The sequence below is a fragment of the Lagopus muta genome, chromosome 8, assembly GCF_023343835.1.
Source record: "Lagopus muta isolate bLagMut1 chromosome 8, bLagMut1 primary, whole genome shotgun sequence".
Classification (NCBI taxonomy): Eukaryota; Metazoa; Chordata; class Aves; order Galliformes; family Phasianidae; genus Lagopus; species Lagopus muta.
The window spans coordinates 2368892-2391609 of NC_064440.1; the positions used below are offsets into that span (position 1 = coordinate 2368892).

The 22718-nt window shown below is 44.1% G+C and overlaps 1 long non-coding RNA gene across 1 annotated transcript in view; it reads left to right on the forward strand.

The window, feature by feature from the left end:
* LOC125696793 (uncharacterized) overlaps nucleotides 1-22718 on the forward strand; it is a 125130-nt gene that overhangs the window by 101160 nt on the left and 1252 nt on the right. The gene's annotated exons all lie outside the window — the stretch shown is intronic.

Below are 22718 nucleotides of genomic sequence, written 5' to 3' on the forward strand. Positions count from 1 at the left end.
TGGTGCATGCTGCAGGAAATCCAGTGAACTAACCAGACAGGGGTAACCTTCCAGCCTGCCAGAAGCATGGAAGTCTCTCCAAGGATTTGTGTCATTCAAAGGCAATTGTGTGGTGCTCTGCAGAGATTCCTGCAGGACAGTCACACTCGAAATTCCTCCAGATTAGCCTATCATCAAGTCATCAGGATACTGCTATTTGAATAAACACAGCTGTTGTTTTCCAAGAAGTATGGCAAAGAGCAGCAAGGAAAAAAGGGACAATTAGTGTTGCTAACTGACAAGAAACTCAAGCTGGCACAGCTCTATTTAAGAGGCTTTGGCTTTTTGGAAAGCCTTTTTTACAGCAATGTGATTTAAGAGGAAAGAAAAAAACTAACCTACCTATCCTATATCAAAGTCTCATTCATACTTTTATGAACTGAATATGATGTAGGAATAATGTCTCTTTTGTCTTTTTTTTTTCCATCCCATTTCTCACAGCCCTCTGCTCTGATTGTGAGCCTGTGCAGGAGGTTAGCTGGATGGGCCATGGCATTTTTGTTTCATGACATGACCATGACTTCTTGCAGAGATGTTTGCTAAAGTGGTTTTGTCCTGCAGTGACACGGTTTCTTTCCCCTGTTACCTTTGTTCCTGTTCTCATCTGCATTTTAACCCCCAAAAGGAGCACTAATACCAGGATTGTCGATTCCAGTCGAACTGCTTGCTTCTCTCAGGTCGTGATGTCTTCTGACTTGCTTTGTGTCGAGCTGTCTTGGAAGAGAACTCATTACTTGACTATGTTGTCACTGACATGCATCTTAGCAGTTGAATCTTTTTGTCCTGTTTGCCATTATATGGAAGCCATACCGTGTTTTTTCTCTCAGGAGCCAGCAGCTGTACAGATGTCCATCACACTCTGGACAGAGTTTTATCCATGTTCCTGGCACTGCAGAGAAGCAAGCAGTCTAAAGCCACCTACTCTGAATTTCCCACCCTTTGATTTGCCAAGGGAAGCTGAGAGAAAAATCACATAAGCAAACGGGTACAAAATCTCTTTGGGAATGTTAAGAGTTAGACCTGAGCATACAGACACTTGAAAGAAGTGTATTAGACTTTGTGTTTCCAATGTGCTTATTTTTAAAATAACTTCTCCTGACTTAATCCACGGTAAAGAGAAAACGTCTGCAGTTTTCTTTGTCCTAGATGATGTAAACATCCAGAAAAGAATGAAATGGGACCCAATCAACCTGTGGATTCCAGCACTTCCATAGCATCTCACTCCGAGAAGTATGCAGGCCCTTCCAGAAATTGCTAGAGGATTCTTTTCTGACTCTTGGCTTCTACATCCTTTCTTTCCCCTGGATAGCACAGCATACTGTTTATTAGTGTAGCCAGTGGAGCAATAAAGGCCATGTCTTAGACATGGAAAATTATGGTTTAAATAATCTATTCTTTTCCGACTTGTTCGAGAGACCACTCTGCTACCAGCCCATAAAAGGTTGATCAAGTATTGATTTTGGACATCTAAAGGCCTTAGTTTCATTTTCTTAGGTCAAAAAATGTCCCGCAGCAGGAAAGCTGACTGCTATGCAGCATTCTGGCCTTCTCCTTTGAACCATAATACACTTCTGTCTACCAAATTCCTCACATCAGAGAAACTCTCCCATAATATTTTGCATACGGCAGCTCATACTGGAGCCTGGATGGCTGCATCTGGACTACTTGTGGTCTTTCATGGGTTCTTGCCTTAATAGGAGTCTTGATTCAGGGAGCAGACACAGTGGAAGGAGGTTAATAGGGAAAAGAGAGGAAACAGAACAGTCTTGACCTCATTAAGGGAAGCAAGCTGAAAAAAGAATGCGAGAATAATCGCCTGATATACTTAGGATAATGTGGTGGTCTCATGACAAGGTGTCCAAATAGATAATCAGATGAAATATGGGCAATTGAGAGAAGTTAATTTCCTCTGTGTCACTGTGCAGAGCCTCATCTTATGCTCTTCAGCACTTCATTTATACGTGCATTTTGTCAGTACACATGCAGCAATTTCCTTAAGCAGTTAGAGCATTTTATATCCTAACTAGAATTCATCCCAGTATCTCCTTTCATTAACAGAAAAGCAAGGCAAAAATGTCCTGGAGCTCGGAAAGAGGCCTAAGAAGACAATTGCAATGGCAGCTGTCAGCACTGTCACAGTGAAGGTACGGATAGGAAGCACAGGAAGCACAGATAGGCCATGTGTGTCTTTAGAGACCCCGCTGCAATTTTTTCTGACCACAGCAGTCTTGCAGGAACTGGTGTTCCTCACTGTCATTCTCCTGTGGCTGACACTTCACACAGCAGTACATCTCTTGCTTTGTGGCAGAGATCACTTGGTCCCTCTAATTTGAAACGGAGCCTGTGAGTCCTAAGACAAAATAAAAGTCATAACGTGAAGTTAAAAGAGGTAAGAATAACAAAATACATTTTGGAAATAGTTTTGAAAATAAGTGGTATACACAGAGGTAGAGGGAGCCAGTTTTGTGAGCCTAGGCTCCAACGCTAATGATGTGATTTAGATTAATTGCAGTGTTCTATTGCTTTGAATTGAAAACAGCATTTTTATAGGCTAGACAGCAGGTGCAGAATATCTCAAAAGCAAAATCCAGTTTTCCTGAATGCTTACTAAGTATTAAAATGGAAAGGGAAACAAGACAGAAAATTCACTATGGAGAGTGAAATTTTTCCTAAACAGAGTATCTTCTCCTCCCCCTCATCTTTCTTGAAGCATTCACAGGTCTCTAAGGAACATATTTGCATCGTGGCAAATATCTCTGCGCACCCTAAAGATTTAGATTCAGGTCTCATGTTTGTATAATGTACCACTCTGAAGTGTTCAGTTGTGTGGATGAGATTTATTAGGGGCTCTGGAGTACCTAATTGTAGAGGCAAGGGCTGAGCACCATGATGCAGCACTAACAGAGAGCAGTCTGTTAGGAGAACCCAAGCGCACAATGAGTCCTGTTTATCTCCAGCCTGTACAGCTGTATTGCCAAGTATGTTGTTCTATCTTCAAAATTAAAGTAAGAGTTTATAAATGAGGCACTTAGATGTGCAGCAGCTGCCCTCCTGAAAGTACATCATTATTAGTTTGCAGCAGCAGCGCTCGGCTTTCTACCGAAAGTTGCTGTTTGTTAATTCTGTGAGCGTGCGGTGCTCGGTGGTGGTGTGGGGATGCTTTCTGCCTAATTTAGAGAAGAACCATTTGCCCCGATGTTCTTAAAGGCTGAAAGGTACAAATTTACAGTCTCTTTCTTTGGAGAATTATAAGTGGGTTGTGCGCTGTGGTCTGGGACAGCGTTTGGGTTTGTCAAAGGCAAAGGGAACATGAGCTGAAGGAGTGTGATGTGGTGAGCTGCTGCTTCCCAGTGTGTGTGGCTTGAGGAAAGCATGGCTCCACCAGGATAAAATGTCTCTAAGATGCCCCCAGGGCGTACGGTCAGCCATACATGCCATGTCAGTGCAAGACGGGCTGCTCTGCAGTAAGATGACAGCCAGGGATCTTCTGCAGTAGGCTGTGCTGTGATGGGGAGCAGCAGCACACCCGGTGGGATGTCTTTCTAGGATTGCTCTTGGCCTAAGGAATTAGCATCACCAGCTGTTACCCAAGGTGACTGGTTTTCTCACTCCCTTAAGGAATTTTCATTTTGTTTCAAGCAATGAAAAAGCAAATGCTTTTTGCATTCCCAAATGCAAATACACCATTATTAGCAAAGGGAATGAGCCTATGGGCTTTATTTTGGCAGCAGAAACTAGAGAGACCTAAGGAGAGGGGAAACGAGCCTAAACATAAACAAACATTTCTTATTTTAAATAGTGATGTTTTGGTGTTTTTCAGAGCTGGCTAACCACTTAGCCTCTTTTATTTTCCTTACCAGTAATTTCCAGGTTCTATTTGCTAAGAGTAGCAAGAGAAACTGCTTATCTTAGAGGCAGGAATCAGCCTGAAAGAGCCATGCAGGACATTAAGAATGGCTGGCTCAGCTCTGATGTGTGGACCTCTCCCTGCCTGGTGATGGAAGTGTCTGCTGAGCAGGCAGCTGCTGGGCATTGCTTCAGCTGCTGTGCCACAGCCATGGCCGACAGCTGCAGCCCTCCCATTGCCCTGGGGGTTCCTACCTGCTCCTGGGAACATACAGCCCTCTGCCTACATTACATTTAAGAGCAAGTAGAACAATTAACACCAGCTTGCATTTTGCACAAGACTAAAGGTGGATGGGTGTTGGCTGAGGGTTCTGAGCAGTTTGCCTCCATTCCTGCTTCTGCCACACGTCTTCTGTCTGGATCTGTGCAAACCATTGCAGGTTTTCAGAAGGTGCCCAACGAAAGCATGGGTTGCTTCCTGTGTCTGAAAATCCCATCGATAAGGTTTTTTACTTTCTCTTTTGCTACAGAAGGGGATACAGCTCTGCCATTCACTGACACCATCTGTCAGCCGACTGCGGGTCGGGTGAGCTGCACGTGCACCCCGTGCACCAGCGAGCCCTGGCTGTGCAATAGACATGTTTTCCATCTGCACTTCTGTGCTTTTAATGAGGTTTGCAAGAAGGCAGATATTACCCAATAGTTCCCTGCATGTGAAAAGACAGCTGGGAAGGGGCAAGCAACCTCTTTTATTTTAGTATTTATTGCATAAGATAAGCGCAGGAAGTGGAGAGAGCTCTGAAGAGGAGAGATTTATCCCACACAACACTGCCAACAGAGCACAGCCTGCTAAGGGCATGCAGGGCCTGCTTGTGCCTCCCGTGCTATAGATAGGTTCTCCTCACTGCACTGAGAGATTTGTAATTTTAGATGTAAAGCATGAAGGTTTGTTTAGTGTAGATGATTACTGGAATGACTGGAAAACTAGATTTCATTTAGTTGTGACACTTGAAAATATTGTTAGATGAGTGATTGAAGTCTGTGTCATCATTTATTTTCCTTATAACCCTGTCCTTATGCTAGTCCTATTTACATTTTTAATGTGCTTGTACATGGAGCAGAGTGAGGGTGGGTCTCATTCAAGGCAAGATTTTCCTTCTCCTGTTAGTGATTTTCTGGTGTTACAGATCAGGTTATAGCTGTTGGCAGCGATGCATGCAGAGAGGCAGAAGACCCAGATTTGTGTTTAGCATTTTTCAAGGAAGAAAAATATGTTTGGCATTTTAATTTTCTTAAAACATTCTATAATTTGTTACATCTTGCTCATTCACAATGTAAAGCTAGGGAGAGACCGATGCCATATAAATAGTTTCTGAAGGCTCTCTGGTAAGGCGTCCTTGTGGAGTACTGGAGACTGTGGTGTTTAAATTGAGATGGAGAAATCAAGTGTGCACAGGCATATCTTCATATTTCATGAATAAAAACGTGGGCAGTTTTGTATCTGATAAAGCAGACTTTTTGTTTGTGCAAATTGCCACCCTTCCATCGAGTACAGAGTTTTGTACTGGCCAAAAAGCCCACTGCAAGTGTGCTGAGCTCGGCTTTGCAGCCCCATGAAATACAGATTCTTGGAAGCTGGGCGGAGGAGGCTGTCCCTGCTGAGAGGTTGTCTAACTTTGGTTTTGATTTAAGCTGTGTTACAGTGAGACTGGCAGAAGGCAGTCGGAGGACTGGAGAGGAGGCAAGGGGCAAGAGGAGAAAAGCACTGTAGCAGAGAGGTAAATCCCATTCTGGTCTGTTCATCTGCCCACAGATGAAAATACTTGATCTGAGGGTAGATGACAAGGCATCCATGTCCTTTGAAAATACCATGAGATGAATTACAGGCAGGAGCAAGGAAAAGCAGCAGGACTCCAGTTTCGCTTCTATATTTCTGCCCCCATCTTCACCTTCTAAGTGAATATACATTTTTTACAAATACGTACTGTAAAGTAAATCTTCCAGTGGAAATATTCTATGCTTCCAGTGCCTTCGTAATGCTTTCCACTTCTCTGTGCTGCTTTTCTTATGGATCTGAAAGTGCTTTGAAGCAGTCGTCAGCGCAGTCTGCGTGGGATGGGGAGGGATGGTCCCCACCTGACAGATGGGGGCTATGAGGCACAGATGGGCTGCATGACTCGAGCCGAGAGGTAAAGCCATGCGCCTGGAACATCTCGTCTGTCCCGGATCCTCCCCAGCCCCAAAGCGACACCGTTGCAAGTGTTAGGGCAAAGCTAAGTCGGGAACGTGGTGAAGCAGTGCCTGTGGCTGTTGCTGATCCTCGGTGCTTCTGTGCGGTCCCTGCTAGCAAGTGTGCAGCTTCGCTGGGGATCTGTCACTGGTGGGAGGGTGACAGGGGCTATGGGGCTGACAGGAGCTCTTCAACGTCAGACAGTTTTTACCATTTTTGTGCTAGATTTTTGCTTCTGTTGCGGAGGAACATCAGAAGCTGAAATGTGTTTTATTCTGGTACAGGATAAAGGCGTCTCTGTGATCCTACCTTGTTGTTGAGGCTCTGGGAGGACAAGATGGTTGGAAGCGAGACAGAGTGCCTTCAGAAAGCCTCCTGGGTCTGGCTGCACTGGGTGAACATCGAACCTTGCCTGTGAAATGTTCTCATTTCATGGAAGTCTCACATTTCCCAGATTTTAGCTTTCCAGCTATTAGTGGGGGAGAAAAGGGATCAATTCTCCAAGGCCAGGCTGGATGTGGCTCTGGGCAGCCTGCTCTGCTGGTTGACAACCCTGCACACAGGAGGGGGTTGGAACTGGATGAGCATTGTGCTCCTTTGCAACCCAGGCCATTCTGTGTTTCTATGAGAATGACAGAAACTGAAGTAGCAAGGGAAGGAGCTTCAAATATTTTAAGTAGGCTAGGACTAATGGCAACTACTTAAAAGTGGAACAGTCACTTCTTACCTGGGATTCTTGAGACTCCAAATTGTCCAATTCATCTCCAAATTGGAGGGAAGTGGATTTGATGGGTGGACGACCCGATGGATAAGCAATTGGTTGAAAGGCCGCAGACAGAGGGTGGTGGTCAATGGCTCTATGTCCAGGTGGAGGCCGGTAACAAGTGGTGTCCCCCAAGGGTCTGTCTTGGGACCGGTGCTCTTTAACATCTTTATTAATGACATCGATGAGGGAATTGAGTGCACCCTCAGCAAGTTTGCTGACGACACCAAGCTGAGTGGTGCGGTTGATACGGTGGAAGGAAGGGATGCCATTCAGAGGGACCTCGACAGGCTGGAGGGCTGGGCTCGGGTGAACCTGATGAGGTTCAACACGGCAAAGTGCAAGGTTTTGCATTTGGGCCGGAAGAACCCCAGGCACCTGTACAGGCTGGGAGGAGTGGTCCTTGAGAGCAGCTCGGCAGAGAAGGACCTGGGGGTCCTGATGGACGAGAGACTGAATATGAGCCAGCAGTGCGCTCTGGCAGCTCGAAAGGCAAATGGGATCCTGGGCTCCATCAGGAGAGGGGTGGCCAACAGGGACAGGGAGGTGATTGTCCCTCTCTACACGGCTCTTGTGAGGCCCCATCTGGAGTACTGTGTCCAGGTGTGGAGCCCTCAGTACAAGAAAGACATAGAGATTTTGGAAAGGGTCCAGAGGAGGGCGACCAAGATGATCAAGGGGCTGGAGCACCTCCCCTATGAGGACAGGCTGAGGGAGTTGGGCTTGTTCAGCCTGGAGAAGAGAAGGCTGCGGGGTGACCTCATTGCAGCCTATCAATACCTGAAGGGAACCTACACCCAGGAGGGGAGTAAACTCTTCAAAAGGGCTGACAACAGCAGGACTAGGGGAAATGGTTTTAAGTTGAAGGAGGGAAGATTTAGGTTAGATGTTAGGGGGAAGTTCTTTACTAGGAGAGTGGTTAGGCCCTGGAACGGGCTGCCCAGGGAGGTTGTGGATGCCCCGTCCTTGGACGTGTTTAAGGCCAGGTTGGACGGGGTCCTGGGCAACCTGATCTGAATATGTATGTTGGTGGCCCTGCTAGGCAGGGGGGTTGGAACTACATGATCCTTGGGGTCCCTTCCAACCCAGGTGATTCTGTGATTCTGTGATTCTGTGAGACTGGAATAGAGGAGGCTCAGGGGAGACCCTATGGCTCTCTACAGTGACCTGAATGAAAGAAGGTTGGAACGTGGTGGGGGTCAGCCTCTGCTCCCAGGTAACAGCAACAGGACAAGAGGTGATGGCCTCAGCTTGCACCAGGGGAGGGTCAGGTTGGTAGTAGGAACAGTTTCTTCTCTGGAGGAATGACAATGCAGTGACACAGCTGCCCAGGGAGGTGGTGGGATCACCATTCCTGGGGGTGTTCCAGGACCATGGGGATGTGGCACTGAGGGATGTGGGCAGTGGGCATGGTGGGAGCAGGCTGGAGGTTGGACTTGATGGTCTTTAAGGTCTGTTCCAACTTTAATATTTCTACAATTTTTTAGTAAACAAAATTGCAGTGCGCTTAATTAAGGACACAATGGGGGGAAGAGGCAGGTGTGAAATCACTGAGTGTGAAGTCACCAAGAACGGCAGGCAGTCGCATTGTTGTTTGTGATTCTTGTGCTTTTGTGGAGGTCAGGTGAGGCTTCCTTGCCCAAGTTTAGGAGAATGAATTGGCAAACAGGTTCGTGGGAGGGAATGGCATGTTGAGTGATTCCTCAGTGAGCATTCACTGCATAATGAACAGAGGTCTTCTCCCTGAGTGATCACCATTTCATCTGCCTTGTTTCCTAGGAGGGATTTTTGTATATGTGTTCAGGAATTAAGTGATTTCTGAAATGCGTTGGTGTAAGAAACACATGCTTTATGTTGAGTAATAGCAGGTCTGTATCATTTTACAAAACAAATGAGAAATGCTACACTTTAGAACTAGATTTATCATGTCAGAATTGAGAGCTCATTTTATATTTTAGTCTGAAGATATTATTAAACTTTGCATTGCTGTGAATTATGTATCAGTCAGCACATTATCAAAATAGAAGCATCTTGAAATACTTATTGAACAAACATGAAAGTGGCTTCTTAGATTACTTATGAAGCATCTTAACCCGGGAAAAGGAAAATACAAGCTTTCTATTTCTTGTGTAATGAAAGGCAAACATATTCAATAAATAGCTGCTTTTGGAAATGCAATATAACGTTCTTGGAAGTCAGCATCCTTGGGAAAAATATATTTAAAAAGGAAAAGTCTAAAAGCTCAGGGCTCTCCTCTGCCCGGCACTGTGAGCCCTCGTTCAGCCCATCTGTGATACAGAGAAACTCACTTTTCAGGCAGGATTTTTTTTGTTGGTGAAGAATCTCAGGAATCTAAAATTGACCAGAAGCGTTGGGAAATGCTCTGAGTTCTTCACGTGAGATAGTGACAGAACCAAAGGGAAGGGTTAAACACAGTGGTGACAACGTGAAGTCGTACCTCTGGGAGCACTGGACTGAGTCCTAACGCTGCTGTTAATTTCTTAACGTTAATTTTATTACAGCAACCTGCAGGTTGCCCAGAGGGAGGTCCCTGTTTGGAGGAGAGCGTGCAAACATGAGGAATAAATGCTCCCTGTCATGGAGAAATGTGATGTGTGAAGGGATGGAGATAAGTGGAGTGAAGAATGAGTTAGCAGCAGGTGGATGTTTTTGTGGGCTCGGGGCATAAAGGGTCTCAGCTCAGTAATGGGTTTACCAGTTAAACAGAAGGAAATGAGCAGTGGATGAGGGGCAGGCAGTAGGGAAAGGAGAAAAAGAACCCTCCTTTTGCAGTGCTGCCACACCCGCAGCCATGAATGCAGGCCTGAGCTGTGTGTAATCTGGAAAAGGCTCCTGGCAGAGTGCGGGCATCCCAGCTTGCTTGCTGGCAGTGCCATGGAGCCTGTCCAAGGGAGGGTGGCTTTGTCACTGCAATTACACCTAAGCTTGGCCTTTCAAAACAAAGTGATGTCAGGACCGGTCTGTCATGCTTTTCCAGTAAAAGTAAATACAAGAAACTTCTCATCCTGCATCTTTGCGTGGTGGAATACGCTTAAGAGGAAAAACAACCCACGCTGGCTCTGTAATGATTATTATGGATGCTTGTTCTAAGTAATGCTACTAAGCACGCCTGTTTCTGATACCATTCCTACCAATGAAATGTGCACCAGCTTTGCTCAGTAGATGTCAACAGACTTGTGTTGGTGGTTAAGCCACTGGAGACAGTAAATAATCTTGAAATCTGATTTATTTCACCTCTGCGTTTATGTTACGTCCCTCATTTTGCATTTGTAGGAAACAGAGCTGACAGCAACTTTGGTCAGTGTGACACTGTATAATAACAACAAAAGTGTAAAAAATTCCTTCAGCTAATTGCTGACCTATGACTTTTCCAGTGTAAGGAGCCTTACAGGCACTACAGTAAATGGAAACAAAGCCATACTGTCATTTGGTGTAAAGTGATCTGACAGCACTAAGGCATTTGGAGCTGGGCTGATTTATTGTAGCAGCTGAGGATCTGGAAACTGCAGTTCTTAATGTTTTTAATCATTTATAACGTCAGTCTGACCGACAGGAATGAACTAATAAGCACAGGTTTCTTGGTAATGTGCTTTCACCTGTGGGGAGGCAGAGGTGAGAAGCCTCCATGCCCCATAGCTGGGGGCCCTGCAGCTCTGCACGCCTGGATTGGAGCAGCTGGATGCACTACAGTTAGGACAACCAGGATGCCAGCACAGCAGTGAGTGTCTCCATACCCACAGAATAAAAAAAGTCCCTGAATTTGCATGAAATCTTTCAGTACTCTTGGGTTAGCCCTAACTTGTTCATCTCTGCTGCTATTTTGCCTCCATGGGAGACACGAATGCTCCATCCACTGCATTTCAAAGTGTCTGATAGATCCATTGACTTTGATCCAAAAACAATTGCTGACTGCTGTAAACACTCACTTCATGGCAACCATCATCACTATCACTTCTCAGCACTACATCCTTACCTGCTGTTAAGCCTACCGGTTATCTAAAGCAGTGTTTAGAATCACAGCTTTATGATTGTTATCAGTGGCATTTGTGGAGCAGCCTGTATTAGTAAGACATCCCAGCAATTTTCAAACGTGTTGCAATACGAAAAGGTTGCATTTCAAACCTTAAATTGTTACACTGGACTTCTAAACAGCCATTTCACCCCTTCTGTGGTTAACAGAAATGCAGGACAGTGTACAAGTAGAAATTTAGTGTGACTTTCTGTAGGCTGGTAGGAATATTGGTGTAATCAATGTCTTTTATTGGTTCTCAAAAGCCCTGTGACCTTTGAAGAGATCTCTTCTAATGCCAGTAATGCTTATTGGTATTTAGTATCTCACATTCTTTTTCATTTTCTTGTGATCAGCAAAAATACATTGTCTTAAATTTTATTTCTTCTTGTAGGGGTGCCTGTGCATACAGATCCTAGACTGTGATCCCAGGGAAATCATTCTTTCAAAACAGTAAGAAAATGTACACATAGATAACTTCTGTCAATTTTCTACGTTTTGTTTCTTTTTGAAAAGCAGGTGAGATGCAGTTTGAAATAGGCCTCTTGAACTTCTTTGTCTCTCATTTACTTAAACCTTAAAAAAAAAATCTGCAGAAATAGTACATCCCAAGTGAAGTCAGTTGTTCCCTAGATTAAGTTTCAGGGAAAGCACTAAGTGCAAACACAACTTGCCATTGCCTGAGAGGGGCTTTTTCCTGGGGCTCAGACCTTCCCTGAAGCAACAGAGGTGGGGAACAGGATCCTGAAGCATCTTGACATTTGCAAATTCACTCTTATTCATCTCTGTATCTCAGCTGGATGACAAATGTGTGTTATCCATGGAGTCATGTTTTTTCGACGTCTCCATTTATTGGATGCTCCAGGGTGTTTGGATTCAATTGGAACTTACAGCTTGTCTATGTTTTATTTGCATAATAAGGTTATGAATGACAGAGCAGCTACAGCCAGACGTGTTGGCTCCAAAGATTGCAATTTAAGCTGAGTATCTTGCAAGAGTGAAAAAGGAATGAGAGTGAGAGATTGAGAGTCTGATCATGTGCAAAAAGTTACAGAAGGGAAGCTCCATGATGTAGAATTCCTGGTTGTGTGACAGAAGTTTTCTGCTTTGGGATTCAAAGCACCAGGATCCATGTCAGCTGCGTTTGGATGCTCCCTGGTGAGCTGTAGTCCCACGTAAAGTAGTATGTAAAAAGAAAAGAGTTCAGTGTTACTCAGTGCTGCAGCCAGTGCATTTCACTGTCCTTTCTGAGCTGTGCTGGCTGGCAGCACCTGCATATCTGCATTAACTGCTGCTTGAGATCACTGTTCTCACAGTGCAGGAATGCTGTAATTAATTTTTAAAACATGTCTTTGAATGCGTATTTATGGATACGACTTGTGAAATGGGCTAACATGATATCTTTATGGTAGTTCGTATATGCTCCAGGAGCTTCTGCTGGTGTTCAGAGCTTCCCTGTGATTATTTAGAGATGTATTGAGCCATGAACTCTTATTTCCAAAATGAGTACTTCTCAGTCAACGTCAGGCAAGTTCTCCAGTTGTGCCATTCTGGTAATGGACGTCCTGATATAAAAACAAGACGTCAATAGAATAAAAGACTTTTCTTTATATTCTCTGATCGTAGAGGCTATTGATTACACACGGCAGTCACGTCAGGCAGTGCATTTTTAGATGATTACTTCATGCCTCAGGTGATGCGACGCACCATAAAGAAGATGGATGGTGCTTTGTGCTTCCACTGCCTTCCAAGTGAATCCTCCACAACACAATCCCCAATTTTCTGCCTTACTTTCTACTTGTGCAACTGCAGCACTGGAGCTGGTGAGCTCAGATGCTGCATCGAGTGCTGTCTTGTGTGATTCCTTTTTCTAATAACTGTTTTTATTTTCTATTGATTAAATTGTTTCTTGTCTAGCTTCTACAGGCAGAGATTCTAGCAGACATTATGAAGTCAGTAAGCACTATAAAGTGTGAAAGCTGCAGGAGCTGTAGTCTAAACATTAGAGGGGAAAGCAGGATTCCAGATCTAGTCTTGGCTTTGCCTCTGAATATGATTGTAACCTTGGGCAAAGCTCTTAAATTTGCCTTTCCCTGGTTGCCTTAATTTGTGTAGCAGGATAATGAGACTTAGCTAGTCTTTTTTTTTTTTAATCTTTTTTGTTTGTTTGTTTCTAGGAAGTTGGAGGAAGAAGGGTGGAGGGGAGCAGAGAGGTGCCTGGGGGGCACAGGGAAAGGGCTCCGCACATCCTTGCTGGAGCTGGCCCTAGGAAGGTGCCTTATGCAGACCAAACCCTCATGAAGCTGTGCTGCTTCATCCCAAGGTTAAGTGCAGCTTGATGAAAAAAACACCAACGGAACCTAATCCGGGGAGAGAAGTGCTGCCATAGGCTGAGGTGCAGCTACTTGGAAACCCCAGGGAAGCTACCATAATGAATGACTAGGGGCATGCTGAGCTCCTATCCTTTACTATTCCACCCTGTTAGATATGAACATGAAGGTATTTGTTCTAAGAAATTTGGTTAACTGAGGATTTAACACCAGTCTGCCTTCCATCATCTCTTTTTTCTCACTTCCACCACTGTGCTATCCCCACTGGGATGGTAGATTCGCAGATATTAAAGCAATTAACGACTTACTTCATTTTCCAATCCATCTTTTGGCAAAAGTGGCGGTGTTCTTCATTCTGCATGAGCGAGGGCTCTTGCCCAGTCATGTTTAAAGAGATGGGGATTAACTGCTTACCTGGGAGATTGTTTGAAGCTGAAACATTTCACCATCAGGAAGTTGTTCTTCAGATTCAACCTGAATTATCTTCCTTAATTTAATCACATCACTCCTAGCTATGCCCAGTGAGTTGCACTAAATCTTTCCTCTCCATTCTTTTTGTTTACATCCTTCATGTGTGCATTGACAGATATATCGCCCATAGGTATTGCTTGGCTTAACTATACATACTTAATTGAAACACATTTAATTATTCCTCCCATATCCACCTCTGTAGCCCAGCTCTGCTTTTTTCTTTAAGTTTTCTTTTTCTATGCCTAGCTTGTCAGGAACTTGCTGGTTAAATTGATTTCCAGGTGAGTGTTCAGTGCCCAGTGCTTCTCCACCTGGAGCTCCTGTTTGATCTCAGATCTCTCTTTTTCCTCCCTTTTCCTCAAGGGGGATTTGGAGAAGTAAACCTTACTCTTATGTAAAGTTAATTAGTAGCAAACCCGATCACTTCATTGTCATGCAGTTCTACCTTGAGTCCCACTTGGGCACTTGCCAGTCAATCAGATTGGAATAAGTGAAATGCTGTGCATGGGATGATTTATTTACTTATTTATTTATTGCCAATTGCAAATTGTTTTAGCTTCTATTTATGCTTTGATATCTGATGGCAGATGCCTTTGGTTGTACTGGCAACCTTTGGCCAGAAATGTGTGTTACCTTTCCGTCACACCCCAAAAATACTGTCAATACATACCAACATTCAGTGATGCCATAACAGCCCAAAGATCTCCCATATCCACAGCCTGTTATCTCTGGCTGCTTTAAATGGTTCTTTACCAAAATCACATAAACACAGCCATTGCAAACCTGCTTCTCTCCACTGTGTTGAGAACTCACACAGCTCCCATCAAGCTCCATGACAGAAGATGCTACCTGAGGTCGAATGAAGTATGTGAAAAACCATGTTACTTCCCTGCTTCATACCAAAAATATCACAGAGCAGAAGGTGTGCCACTGCCTCACTAGAAGCGATAGGTGAAAAGGCATACCATCACCTACTCAGAGAAAAGCAAGTCTGAAAGCTCGTGCCCTGATTTAACTGAGTGGTATTAACAAGCCATAATTGATCATTTTGTTGTGGACTCAGCATGCAGATAAATACAGAGCACTTCGGTTCACTTCAAGCTATCACACGATTTCCTTTGCATTGCTGAAAAACAAATCCTTGACAAAACGATTTACTGACAGTGCCAGTCACTGTCTGACTGTGGGACTGCTTGGACATCCTCTCCTTCAAAGTGACTGATACCCTGCAGCATCTACAACAGAACAAACAACTTTGCTAGACAGTGCAAAAATATCTTGACAAGTTCAACCGTTTTCTTTTAACCCCTTGAGCCCTCCTGCACTGCGCACTGTGCATTTGCAGGCTTTGCTGCAGTGCAGCAGGGTAAAGATAGCAGAACCTGGTGTGCCTCGGTAGGTGCCAGTTTTTAAACATATGCTCTGTAACTTCTGAAGTTGGGAAATTGGTTCAGTGCAGCAAAATCGCACTACTTTTCCACTCAACTTTTAAGTTGTCAGGGAGGGAAAAGTGTGGTGGATTACTGACAGTTCCTTTGAATTTGCTCGAGGCTTTTAATGTTTTTACATTGAAATTACACAAAAGTCTGGAGATTTGAGTTTAATATATTACTGTATTCAACAGCAAATAGTTCTTTCAGTGAAATTGCTGTTTCCGTCAATAATGGTTTGGGTTTTTGTAATATATGAAAGTCTTCATCTTGATTAAAGTTCTGCCTGGGTAAGCACTGAAAGAGTGCAGAGAAATTCCACATCCCAAATATATTGGGGCAAAGCCTTAAAAAAATCTTGAATGCTTGACTCTCCTTTATATGCTGTGTATACCCAACGAGTTTATTGTGAAGTATGACTGTGTGTGTTAACAGATCAGCAATTGACCTCCAGATCATAGAATCACAGAATGGCCTGGGTTGCAAAGGAGCACAGTGCTCATCCAGTTCCAACCCCCTGCTGTGTGCAGGTCACCAACCAGCAGCCCAGGCTGCCCAGGGCCACATCCAGCCTGGCCTTGAATGCCTGCAGGGATGGGGCATCCACAGCCTCCTTGGGCAACCTGTGCCAGTGCCTCACCACCCTGTGTGTGGTGGTAAAGACGGTGAAGAGCTTTCCACTTAGAGGCTTGAAATCTAAAAATTAGATTTACTTTGCATTTACAAAAGCAGTATTTTCTGTAATACTGAATACCTCACTGTTGCCTTTAAGGATCCTAAATAGCATCAAAGCTCTGGACTAATGACAGAGACTGGGGTTTGGTAATGGTGAAAGAAGAAAGAGATGGGATGTGGCAGAAATGGGGAGTGCCGTATGTCACCCCTACTTCCACCACCCTTGAAAGTGAGCCCACAGGTGCCTCTCTACTTTAAGGGCATTGTAAACAGTGTTGCCTTCTTTTTGCTGACTCCTTGTGGGCTCTGGCAAAAAATAAAAAAATAAAAATTCTGAGAACAATGTACAGGGGAAAGGCAGTAAGAGAAGCTGCCGAAGACACCTGGAGGAGCCTCTCTTGTTTTTCCTGGACTCCTCCTGAGCTGAGCCGTGCTCCAGTCCCATTTTTCTTTCATCTTCTGCACCTTGGGTTCCTTCCATCCCCTCTGCTCTTCTCTTCGAGCCTTTTCTTGCCATTGATTTGCAGAGGAATGCCAAGGCGTTCTGGCACAGAATGAGTACAGATGCCTCAGAGAAGCAGGCAGGAGGCTGCAGAGAGCTGGGGCCGCCTGGGGAACATGGAGCTGCAGCTCAGCTGCCAGTCACCTGTGTTAATGGTGTGCTGGGGACTGGAACTCAGAGGCATGCTTCTCTCGTGGTGCCTCCTGTAAATCACATGTATGTATGTAGAGAAAACCCTCTGCATTTAATCTCTTCACTTGTGCCTGTTTGTTTATTTATCCTCAGGCTCTTAGCTCCCTGCAGTAAAAACAGCCATTTCCTGAAAGTCAAGTAACATGTAAATGGTGCTTGCTTTTCCTTTCAAATTAATTCATTATTATTTTCATTTCATTTTTCTAAAATAGAAGCAAAAGATTGCTATCAGTGCATGTGAACATCTTAGAGTTATTCTGTAGGAGTTCAGGCCTAGAAACATTCTTTTTTGTTGTTAAGAACCTGCTTACCTGTTGGTAGAAGTGCCCCAGGTAGGGACCTGGCCAGCAGTTAGCAGGGACTTCTGGCAGTCCCTGGGCAGCCTCTGCCAAACTACCTTGCAGCACTTTCTAGTCAGTGCTGCTCTGAGATCTGTATGAGCTATTTCCTATCCAGAATGACAACATTTGGTGGCCAGGAAATAAAAGTCTGAAGTGCTGTGCTTTGCTTGGCCGTGTTATGTCATGGCATTTGTTCTGCCATGTCCGATGTGATGTGTTTGAGTGCAGCACAATGCGACCTGACAGAACAACTTACGGGAAGCTGTTATTTTTTGCAAAGGAAAGAAGGTACATTCGGGGAACAAAAATTACTGATTGCTTCCTATCCTAGCAGATGCATCCCTTTGAAGGCTACAGAAGGTCTTCTGCAATGTAATACTGGTCTGAGAGGATCTTGATGGTAGCTGACCATTCAAATGGTGTCTTAGATAGCAGCCTTTTGTCTTAAGCAGCGAACTTCTCTGTGTTTCCTTCCTGAGTCCTTCCAGAGTCACTTTATCCCTCCACTTCAACTATTTAGTTTACAGACTGTGCAGCTTCAGATGGTCCTCATACCACTTAATGAATGAATGAGTGTAAACTGTAAGTAAGCTGTTAGCATTAAATGTAAAACTGAGGTACGTAGTTCAGTTCTACCTCCTGCCCCCAACTCAATGTACACATAGCTTTTGTATACTGAAACACAAAATTCATCTGTTGTCAACCCAAACATTTGTCTGACAGGTTTACTCACAATCATAAAATGTCTTCTGGGATTCTTCTATTTGTTCTCTTGCTCTAGTGCTTGTGATGATTGTTTTTATCTTTTCATCTGCCAGTATCAATAAAAACAAAAATGGAGAATCACGTTCTGACATGGATCTAGAAGCTGGGAGTTAGCCCTGCCTGCCTGCTGCTGTTCAGTGAATACTCAGAGGTAACAACAGCACAGACAATATATTTAAAGCCCTGGTTCTCAACTGAGAAGAAAGGGCAGAAATTTCAGAAATGCAGATTGACAAGAGCCTTTTTTTTTGAGTCCTCAAGGATCATCATGGTTGCAGTTCATTGACTTTAATTGGTAAACATGCTATTTTGTCTCTTCTATCACTCTAACAAGGGCTTTACTGTGCCAGCTTTCAATGTATACTGGGTAAAAACACAGGACCTGTTCCATGCAGTGGATGAGGTGATTGAAAGGCAATGGGATTTCATTACTTACTTTTGGTGGAACTTGTTACTTCCTTTCATGCAATGGCAACTCATGTGCAAATAATAATTAGCTGATCAGAATTTGGCTTTGCAAGTTGCAGTTATCTAAGTTTTCCAAGAAGTTCAGACTGGCATACAGCTGTAAATGTCAGTTCTTCCTGTAGTAAAAGGAAGAAGCCCCCTGCCCAGCCCCAGTGCCCAACTGGGCTTTGGCGCAGGCGTTGCCCGGCTCCCAGGGTTGGTTGGGGTGTAGGCCTGCAGGGAGCAGGGTGGGTGCCTGTGTGCCAGGATATCTGCCCATCTGGCAGATGAGCCACCAGAAAGCAGCAGCATGATGTGTGGGGTGCCAGTGGCTGGGCTGATTCTGATGGGTGATTGGAAGACTTTTCCAAAACACTTCAGGTGCTGCCTTGCATCCATACAGCCTGGCTAGCTGCAGCGGACGGGCTGGCCACACGAAACCCATTTGGGTGCTTTTGATTTAGCTCTCTCACGTTTGACCAGCCCCATCTGCCTCCGTGTAGCAGTGCACGGATCTTTATTGCAGCTGATCACCCTTAATTGCAGCTACACACTAACTGTGTCCCTGTGAGGCGCAGCAGCAGGAGCCGCTGGCGGTTCTGTTCCTTTGGTTTGTTTACGGAGTTCCAGAGGCATCATTTACAAAGTTCAGAGCCACGCTGATAAATCCCCCTACTGCTTCAGTAGTGCTGCAATCAATCATCAAACTAACAGCATCAACATTTTTTCCTGGGCTATTATCATCACTTCAATTGCTGCAGCAATAAATTCTGCACTAATAAATCAAGAGCGATCATTTTAGATGGGCAGAAACATAAACAGCATTTTAAAAAATATGTCTTTTAGTAATCTCCCTTCATCTTTGTGTCAGTTATTTTTATGATATAAATTAGAGTGTTTGTCTTAGTTTCCTCATTTACACAAAAGACAATCTGGTATTTTCCAATTCTTTGGCCAGCCAGCCAACAAGCCCCCAGCTAGCACGTTCATCTGCTTCTTTCTTCCGTGCTGCTCATTTCACTAAGCGTGGAATGTCCTTGCATTAAGAAACGGGTTGTGTTTCCTCAGGCAACAGGTGCTTATCTTTTCAGTTACAGCATAAAACTGACAAAGCAGCTCACGTATCAACCAGCTATCATATGAGAATCTGAAACCTTTCCTCCTTTAGTGAATACTTTATTTTTTAAGGCCAGCTGCAGCTGTAACACCTGAATTACAGCATGGCGATGTTTTCTGTGGGATATAGTTCCCTATTACATTTTCTCATTACCAACACAAGAGGTGTATTTATTCTTTACACACTATTTTTTTATGAAAGACTTTAACGTGCCGAGCCTCACATTCTCTCCTTTTCAATACATGTGCATAGTTAAAGGGTTTTTCTTCATTTCCTGTTTTAGACTTCCCTCCGAGATTGCTTGTTATGTTTTCCCTGCCTTGCAGTATACAAATATGTCTGCTGGCTGGAGATCCTAAGACTAGTTTTCGCTGAAAGTTGGCAACACAGGTGCTGACTATTGGCTCTCTCGCTGTGCTACCCAGCTGTAGCATGCATTGGTGTTGGTGCCAGATGGCACGCCGAACACGTAGAGTAAGATTGCATTTTATGTTTCTGGATGAGAAACACCCCACTTGATTGTAGTCGTTGATACTGCGTCCAGAATGATCCATTGTCCTTTGCAAAGCAGGACCTGAGTTTGGCTCTGTGCCTAGCACGTCGTGCAGCTTTGTGCAGTTTTATCAGATCGTCAAAACATTTCATAGAATCACAGAATGGTTGGGAGGGACCTTAAAGATCATCCAGTTCCACCCCTGCCACGGGCTGGCTGCCCCCCAGCTCAGGATGCCCAGGGTCCATCCATGGCCTCAGGCAGCTGCAGGATTGGGGCACCGCAGCTTTGTGCCAGGGCTTTGCTTCACTCTGAGTAAAAATATCCTCCTGGCGTTTGAGCTAAATCTTCCCTCTTTTAAATTAAAGCAGTTTGGTTGTGCAGGGTGAGTTTGAGAAGCGAATGGGGAGGAGGGCAAGTTTGCAGAGCACTTGCTTGCCTGAGAACAAAACAATGTTTCTTGGTGGTTGCCAAAACTGTTTTTTCAGATAGTTTTCAAAACTAGTTGGCAATTGGAGTTAGCTGCCCAATGAGAACAATTCTGATTTCATGCACATGAGATATTTTCTTTTCCCAAGTTATGCGCTTTTTTCTTCTGCTAAAAATATTTTCAATGGGTTGTTTTCATTCTGATCAACTGTGTTAGCATCTCCACTCAAGCCTTGGTGTAGCTGATAATAAATATTTCTTGTCATGGCAATAATCACCTGCAGGCCTGAACTTGCAGAGCTGGAATCAACAGGAGCTGTGCTGAGCTGGAAGCCTGGGAGCTGCTGGTGGAGGAGCAGGAAACAACGCTCCGTGCATTCCCATAGTCAGCTTTCAAGTCTTGCTAAGGGGTAGGAACCTGAATAATTTTAATCTCATATTGAGAAGTAGGGCTCCATGTACTCTTTTACAAGATTTATCCAAATGTTGTGCTATTCTCTGCTGTTGTGTCCCAGATGTTAATGCGCAGGGTAAGCAGTGAAAAGGCTTCGTAAGCTTTCTTGTCGCCTGGCTTTGGACTTAGAAAACAATCAGTTTTCTAATCATTTGGTATTTTGCCCTCAAACCTCTGATGTATATACAAATTATAACCATAGAAGTGAAAAAAGTAAACTTTTTTTCTTTTTTTATTTGCAGTCTCTTGAATCAGCTAGCTTGGCAGCTCCGTGATTTTTTTTTCAGGTTTTTATAGTTCCAAATATGATAGGATTAGCCCTTCATCCTGTTGCTTCAGTATGTCTACATTAATTATTTTCAGTCCTATTTAATTCAGCAATAAACTCACATTTTCAGTTCAGCGGAACAGCCTATTCTTAAATCATGTAAATATTATTCAGAAGAAGGTGATACTCATACGCAGTCTTGCCAAAGAACACTCATTTATTTTTTAACTTCTTTAGCATGCTCAGTCATCCAAGGAGAAAACAATACATGATTTATAAAAGGCCTTTAATGAATTTCTTCCATTTCCCACTGGAATTTCAGTGTTGCTGAGACATGGGCACAGTTAGATCATCTTGCAGTCTGGGCTGGTTCTGGTGCTACATGTATGGGCTAACTCACAATCCGACCCCAAACTGGACCTGTGGTCTGTGGTGTGAGGAAGGCTTTTGCTTCTCAGAACAAAACTGTCCCTTTTGGGAACACTCAGCTTCTGGGCTGATCATCACCTTCCAGCTGGATACTACAGTGTCACTTTGCATCGTTCAGAATCCTGCTGTGCTGCCTCTCAGAACTGGGGGTTTGCTTTGAGTTGCTGTGGCCCTGGAATGTAATGGTTGTGCAGCAGTATCTGAAGCATAGTCATAGTCACTGAGTCATTTTTGAGGGATTTTTGCAAGGTTATCATTTAAATTACGACTTAGTGTGAGGTCCTCCTGTGTCAGATGTACTTCCTGCGTTCTGCAGTTGGCAGAAGAATTGGCAATGAGTTGCACTCTGCAGCTCTGAAGTTGTTTTATGCAACCTGTGCATGGTTCTCATTACAAATAGCCCCTTGTCTCCGGGGCAGCCAGCAGTGGCATTATGGATGATTTCAGCTTAAAAGGTAAAGTGTTATCTTGGTACAATTTGTATGGTACAATTTGCAAGCAATTAGTGTTGCAGTAGTATTTGCTCCTCAACTTGGAGAAATCACGTGTCAGTGCAACCTGTATAGATTTTGTAACTGTAGAGGTGTACAACAAGTAATAATTACGGATCATAGTACTTATTTGCAGTAATAACCTTCCACAGGAACAGCCTGCTGCAGTGTCTTCTTTCTTGCACTGGGGATCTGAGGCACGGATGTTTCAGATCGAATCCTGCTTTATCATGCCTTTTTAACATTTTCCTATTATCTGTTAATTATTGATGTTAGCCAGACCATTACTTTCTGTGGATGGCTGTTTTGGAGACGTCAGCTACAAGTCAGCAATTTCTCTTGTCAGCATTGTTCTTAATCACACAGTCACAGCTTTGCTTCTCTTTCTCGTATCACTACATAGGACTGTGGGGCAGGGATGTCAGTGGCAGGTTGAGGGATGCAGGTTGGGGTGGGGTGGGAGGGAAAGGGACAAGAGAGCTGGGGTGGATGTGGAGAGGCCCAGGCTGTACAGAACTGCAGCTTTTTCCCCACATGGGCTGGGAAGCAGCTTCCCCTTAACGTGCCATCACCATCCTTGCAGGTTTGCAAGAGCAGAGTGGATCCAGCCCTGAGTTCCTAGGGCAGACCCCAGTGTGGACCTTGCTGGGATGGGAGCTCTGCCCACAGATCCCCATGTCCCTGAATTACTCCTCTTGTTCTGATTCCTCCTTTAATGATCCAACTTAGTGGAGGTGTACAGTTTGCAGATGCATGTTGTATGGCGACTGCTAACGTAATATCTTAATGCTGAACATGCATTTCAGTTGAAAAATACTAACTTTGACCAAGAAAATAAAGAAACAAAAACACTTTAACAATTTTACTATTTTTATACAGAGGAAAGAAGCGTGTTGAGTTTTTGTATTAACAATAGTTCTGCTTTCCCAAACAAAAGAGACAACATAGGGGTATATGCCATTAAATGACACCAAGC